Source organism: Gracilinanus agilis, chromosome 2, assembly GCF_016433145.1.
Source record: "Gracilinanus agilis isolate LMUSP501 chromosome 2, AgileGrace, whole genome shotgun sequence".
In the NCBI taxonomy this organism is placed as follows: domain Eukaryota; kingdom Metazoa; phylum Chordata; class Mammalia; order Didelphimorphia; family Didelphidae; genus Gracilinanus; species Gracilinanus agilis.
The window spans coordinates 366,720,127-366,726,533 of record NC_058131.1 but is presented as its reverse complement, the minus strand read 5'-3'; the positions used below and the strand labels follow the sequence as shown (position 1 = coordinate 366,726,533).

The following is a 6,407-nucleotide window of genomic DNA, read 5'->3' as shown; positions in this document are numbered from 1 at the left end:
CCACTGAGCCACCTACCTACCCCCTTCCTAAACCTATTTTTAATCCTCATAGGGGTCTCCAATCTTACCCATCAGTATTTTTTCAGGTTATCACTGCTGCTCTGATTTCACTTTCCTACCTTGCCAATTTCAACCTTTCAAAAGGGTGAATCCCATAGCACTCAGCAGAGAGTGAGCTTTGATCCAGAGAAGACCTAGCTAATAAATGTGCTTGCCCAGAAATCACTCTCCTCTCACAGCCACCAGTACCTAGGTGGCACAGAACAGAATAGAAATTCATACTGAATACACCTAACCTACATCATGTGCAACAGCCACATGCTGGTAAAAGAATCTTGGCAGATGGGCTAACTCAGATTGAAAATAACCAATAGGTCTCAAGCCTGTAGGTGATTTGGGGAAATGTTTACACCAAACCCATGAAGACTTCCTCTGGTGAAATGGGTAGATGAGAACAATTTATTCCCATGGCTATGAAAGTAATCGAAGATGCCAAGGTCATCCACTGCATCATGGGCCAGTACCAGTTGTGTTTACATATGTATTGCCACTGGACTTGGATGACTCTGGAAGAGAAAGTGAGGTTGATGAATTGACTTTATGAAACATTCCTCACTTAAATTCAACTCCTGAGAAGTTGGTCTTTGTGATGTTATTGGTCCTCTTTGATAATGAATGATGAACAATACCTAAAGTGCAATGAGTGTGAATAGAGAATTCTCTTTCTCAAATGGTCCTTCCATTTTGGAGAAATTAGAAAATGATCAAAGTCAAACAACCTCTCTGGACCTACTCTCTAATTGGAAGATTCTGTGTTCTTACGATTCACATTGCCATTACTTTCTTCTAGTCTTTTATAAGCTTCTGAACAAAAAGCTTTGATGGTCAAGGTGTAACCCTTGTATCGAGTGCCAATCAACAATTCCAATACTCTGTGAACACTATGAATAGATTGAAACCGATCCCCAAAATACTAATATACTGGAGGTGTTTGCTAGGTTTGGACAGACCAGACCCAAGGGGTCCACCTTCTTGCCAACACCCATAACTTCCTTAGGGAACTTCAGAATCACGATATCCAGTCTGAAACCACATAATCTTTATTATTATTATTATTATTATTATTATTATTCAGCCCACAGACTCTAAGCCCTTGCTATGAAGGTATCTTTTGTTAATGTTTCTATAGAATAATTGGAATACAATAGCAACAAGTTCTACTGTCTTAGTAGAACAGAAGGGCATTCTACACCTTCAGTCCTCATAGTCATTTTTGCAATAGTTCACCAAATCCTGGAAAAATTCTATGTTTGTTTACTAATGAGGTCATGTTTAGAGTCTTCAGGGTCTGGGGTGACCTCTCTCCTTGACCCTGTCAACATTTCCCGTTGCCATGTGTGAGGAGGAACAACAATTTCTGACAAATCAAGACTCCTTGAGTGCATCCAGTGTATATGTGTCCATCTTGACCATAATTATAGCTCTGCCTCTTAAGTTGTTTTCTACGGATGAAGTTCATGCCTTAAGTTGTTTTGGCCTCTGATCCCATGACCCTTTGTTTATTTGAGAATGCAGTTCTGCCCATTGTTCCATGTCCCATCTGACTTCTCCTATACCCCCTATTTCATGTCCTCAGTGACCAGGGGTGAGCTGTTGCCTTATGTCCACACATATTCAAAGGTCTTTTAGGTAGCATTTTATTAGAGTTTTCAGGGATATTTCATCAGTCTCTCCCTCTAAGAAAATCATCCTTCCCTCCATATCCAAAGATTCATCATATCCAATCTTCATTTTCATTATTTCAAGTCCAAAAAGGAGTCCTTGTACCAGCATCTGTCTGCCTGTCAGTCCATTGATTACTTAGTACAACCTAACATCGGCTTCTTCTGTCTTCACAGTTCCCTTAACTAATTCCTAAAGCAATTTCTTCATGTGCAGTATGAACTCAGAGAGATCACACAGGCATGTGTTGATAAATCTAGTAAAAGCTTGCTGCAAGATCTCTCTAATGCCAAATTGTTTCCCTAACTTTTGCAAATATTGCAATGCTGGGACTTCAGGGCTTTCGATATTGAAAGCCTATCCCTTCAGATTGTTGATTTCTCCATCTCAGTCATCTGCCCCTTCTTCAATGTTTCTAATACATGCTTTATCTGAATCTCAAATGGCTCCTAGCCAGAAGGACACAGAAGCTTTCCTGAAAAGGAACATCACTTGTCATGGTGAAAGCCTGGCTCTGGCTTATATCTTGCGTGCCGTACACCTCCAGATATCAGCTTGCTTTGAACAATATGAACATATATAATAAATGCTTTGGACATATTCTTTAGGCAATCCTTCCCTTTAGAGGAGTATTGAGAATTTTATCTCCATTTCTTCTTCTTCTTCTGGCAGGTTTTAGTGACTAGTTTCTAGGCATTTTCCCCCAACTCTAATCTTACTAGAGATGCAAAAAAAATGTGCCACTGGCACAGGTGGCTTATGGATAACAAATAGAGCTTTGCCTGCTTCTTCATGACATTTAATGAGTATCTTACATTTCTCTCTGCTAGAGGTAGCCAGATAGTACAGTGGATTGAGTGCTACATGTGGAATCAGATCTGCCCTCAGATACTTATTACTTCCAATGATCTTATGAAATATGTCCTCTTTCTGCCTCAATTTCCTCTTCTATAAAATGAGAATAATAATAGCAACTAGTGTGCAGTGATGTTGTGAGTATCAAACAAAATAATATTTGTAAAATGCTTAGCACAATGCCTGGCACAGTAAGCACTTAATAAATGTCTGCTCCCTTCCTTCCTTCCCCAAATATTTCATAGCTCCATTGAGTAATATCTTGATATTTTTTTATATGATCAGCATATACTTCTAGCATCAAAAGTCCTTGCTGGTAGTTTGATTCAGATACCTCATCAATGCTGCAACATTTCAGCTTTAATTTAATTTAATTTAATTTCAGATTAAATGATACTCAATATCCATTCAGTATAACATATAATGGCTAAATATTCCAACATTCAAATGAATCTATGTTTGCTTCAAAATGGACATCCCCCAACCCAAGTGATTAAGATTGGTCCATAATTACCTCTCCTGTAGGCATCTTATCCATGTTCTCCCATAAGTTCACCATGGCAGGTTCACCCAACATGCTGGAAACCTTCCCAGCTTTCTCCTGAAACCTTGAGATGCTGGTAAAGCATGTTGGTTGTCTATATTTCATCCTTCATCCAACTAAGTACACAATAAGGACACTATATAATTGTAGTAATGAAAGATTAAGATCTTACTCGTTATAATAAATTCAAGATGCCAGCTGCAATGGAAACTCATAAACAGAATTCAAATATCAATAGCATAAGAAGAGGACATTAGCATGAATCCAGGTGCAATATAACCCAGCACAAGCAAATTGTACATATTTGTAGCATAAGATTATATTTATATAAATGTCAGGTGCAATGAAACATAGCAGTTCAGTTCAGGAGGGAATTGCCAGTAGAAAAATAGATTAAACAAACAGAGATAAATATTCTCTAAAATTGAAAAAAAATCAAAATCAAAATTTCAAGGAAATCCATATAACACTAAAATATGTAAGTTTCTATTAAATAATTGAAAAGAAAAAATCCATAACTCTCTCTATGAGGTACCTCTAATTTGTTTTGGACAGGAGTACTGATTTGTAAATTTTCCTAATCAAAATTCCTCTCCAGAGCCTCCAGCACTAGTGAATCTTGCCTCCTTCTTTGACCTGGAAATACTTCAATGAGCTCTAGTCATATGATCTTTGAACAACATCTGATGCCATCTCCTTTTCAGTTTTATACTCCCAAAAGCCCAGTGTTCCACACAGCAAGAGAGAGGATAACAGTAAAATGACAGATGAGGCTTCCTTCCTGCCCTCTGCCTACAACAAAACATCTGAAGTCCTCGTCAAATCCATAGCATACATATAAACATCTGTGAAAATGAGACAATGTGATCCAGTGGAAACATCACTAGCTCTGAATTCAGAAGACCCAGATCCAAATCCCACCTCTCACACCCAACTCTTTGTACCTTGGGCAAGTCACTATCCCTTGACCTCAGTTTTTACATGCGTTAAATGAAAGGGTTGGACTAGATAGCCTTTGGTGTTCCTTTTATCTCTGTAGCTATATTCCAATGATCTTATGAAATATATCACAAACATCACAGCTTTGTACATAAGCATAGGCAATCCTTGAGACTATAAAACACAATGCACATGGAGGTGTCTGATACGTGATATTCACACTTGGGTTTCAAGTAACAAACAGCACATGAACCCCAATATAATCCATATCATTAGACAATGATCTAGATCACAAACAGAATATATGCAATGTAATCAATAATTCATAGTAATTATGTTTTATAAAATCTCCATGATCACTGAATTAGTGAATATTAAACCATTACTCTTGGGGGGGGGGGGGGGAAACAGGGTTAGGTTCTTGCAAGGTTCTGGTCACATTTACCTTCGTATTTTCCAGAGCAACTTCATATACAGAATGCTGAATTTCCTCTTCCTTTTCCTGCATGTACCATATCGTTGATTCAATAACATTGAACTCATAGCCAGTAGTACTATTAGTCATACCTGAACACAGCTTATCTAACACATATTTTCTCCACCAGGAAAGCACATCATAACTTTCTTGTGCTAAGGAGTACTAGACAGCACTTCAGCACTATGTTTGGGTACCATTTTAAGCAGCAAAATTACAGCAAAATCAATAAAAAGACACAAAACTGTAACACTAACTAGACCATGAAAAGGACACTTGTTTACAGTGTGAGAGCTGAAGCAGGAAGGCAGAGCTTAGCCTTGTTGGGCCTCAGCTGAGAAAGTGCAGGTCCAGTGACTCCATTTTTTTCACTGTTCTGAGTATGTCTAAGAATGACCATAAAATGCCTCAAGTATTGGCTTGGAGTTTACAAATAAATTTTAGAGTGCATGAGATTTTGTAAATACAGAATCTGTGAATAATGAGGATGGATCGTGTATCAATAATGCATATAAAACATTACATATTGCCATAAATAACACAAAAGCATTACACAACAATAAAAGCACATTGTATAACAGATCATATACAACCCATAACACATGTCAGTTGCGTAAAAAATCTCTACATATGCCATATAACAATGAATATCATTTCACTCCATGAATAATAATTTCTCTCCTCTCCCCCTTTTTCTTTTCTCTTTTTCTTTCTTTTCTCTTTCTCTTTTTTTTCTCTATCTCTCTCTGGGCTGTCTTTCTGTCTCTGCCTGTCTATATATCTCTATTTCCCCTCCCTCCAGGCTGTAAGAATTCCTTTCAGAACTGGGCTAAATGTTAGTTTTCTGTCCCTCAACTGTTCAAATTCTAATCTACCTTTCTTCACCAAGTGACTTGTTTTGTTCTATTGAGCAATCTAAACTATTGATACTCAGTTTGGAGCAGAGGTTTTCAGTTTGCTCAGTGTCCTATCAAACACACAAAGCAAGATAACGATGTACGTGTTAGAAAAATGTTTTAGATGATTGAGATTTGGAGTCTGCTCTTCCCTGTTCACTGAGTCACTAGTGCTGCTGGTTTTACAATTCCACTTGGATTTCTTGTCCATCAGCTTAGCTGACATGAGAGAAGGTTTCTATAACAGCCATCACTACATTTTGCCACCTGCACTGTCAGACCTACTGAGTGAGATGCCATCATATTTCTAATTATAAATATGACTTCAATTTAATAAACATTTATTGAGCATTTAAAAATTATATTACTGCTGTTGTTACTTTTATTATTTCCAGCATCCACAGACCTAATTGCCTATCATTCCAATCTTGAGCCTATGGATGACCAAGGTTGACTATTAACATCTCCAGGCTCTACTCAGGTATGCTCTGTTGCTGACATGTCTCCATGGGTGGAGTATTAGTTGTAAAGGAACTACTGTATCATGAACCTCATTGTACTCATGAAAAAACTGAACCTCAGAGAAATGAAGTGACTTACTCAGGATGACACAAATCATCAGAGTGAGGTTTCCTAATTCCAAGTTAACCACAGTTTCACACTAGTTCTGGTTATTTGCCTGTAGACTCTTCAACTTGATTAAATTCAATAATTTACTTCAAACCAAAATACTGATATCTGTCTCTGAATTCTCAAAGCAGTCGATTTTAACTTCAAATGGTTCTTACATTGGGTGTGCAGGGTACTCTACAAAGGCAAGCTTTAGTTCCCAGTAGTGGGACAGTGAGAATGAGTAGTGTTCTAGGCAGGCAACTGGCCATTTGGGGAAGGAAGGCAGGAAGGGGAAGGAAGGAAGGAAGGAAGGAAGGAAGGAAGGAAGGAAGGAAGGAAGGAAGGAAGGAAGGAAGGAAGGAAG

General features: G+C 38.0%; 1 pseudogene; it reads left to right on the top strand.

Annotated features, from left to right (window-relative positions):
* The first annotated feature begins 467 nt into the window (after positions 1-467).
* Positions 468-6,407, top strand: part of LOC123233789 — a 14,439-nt pseudogene continuing 8,499 nt past the window's right edge.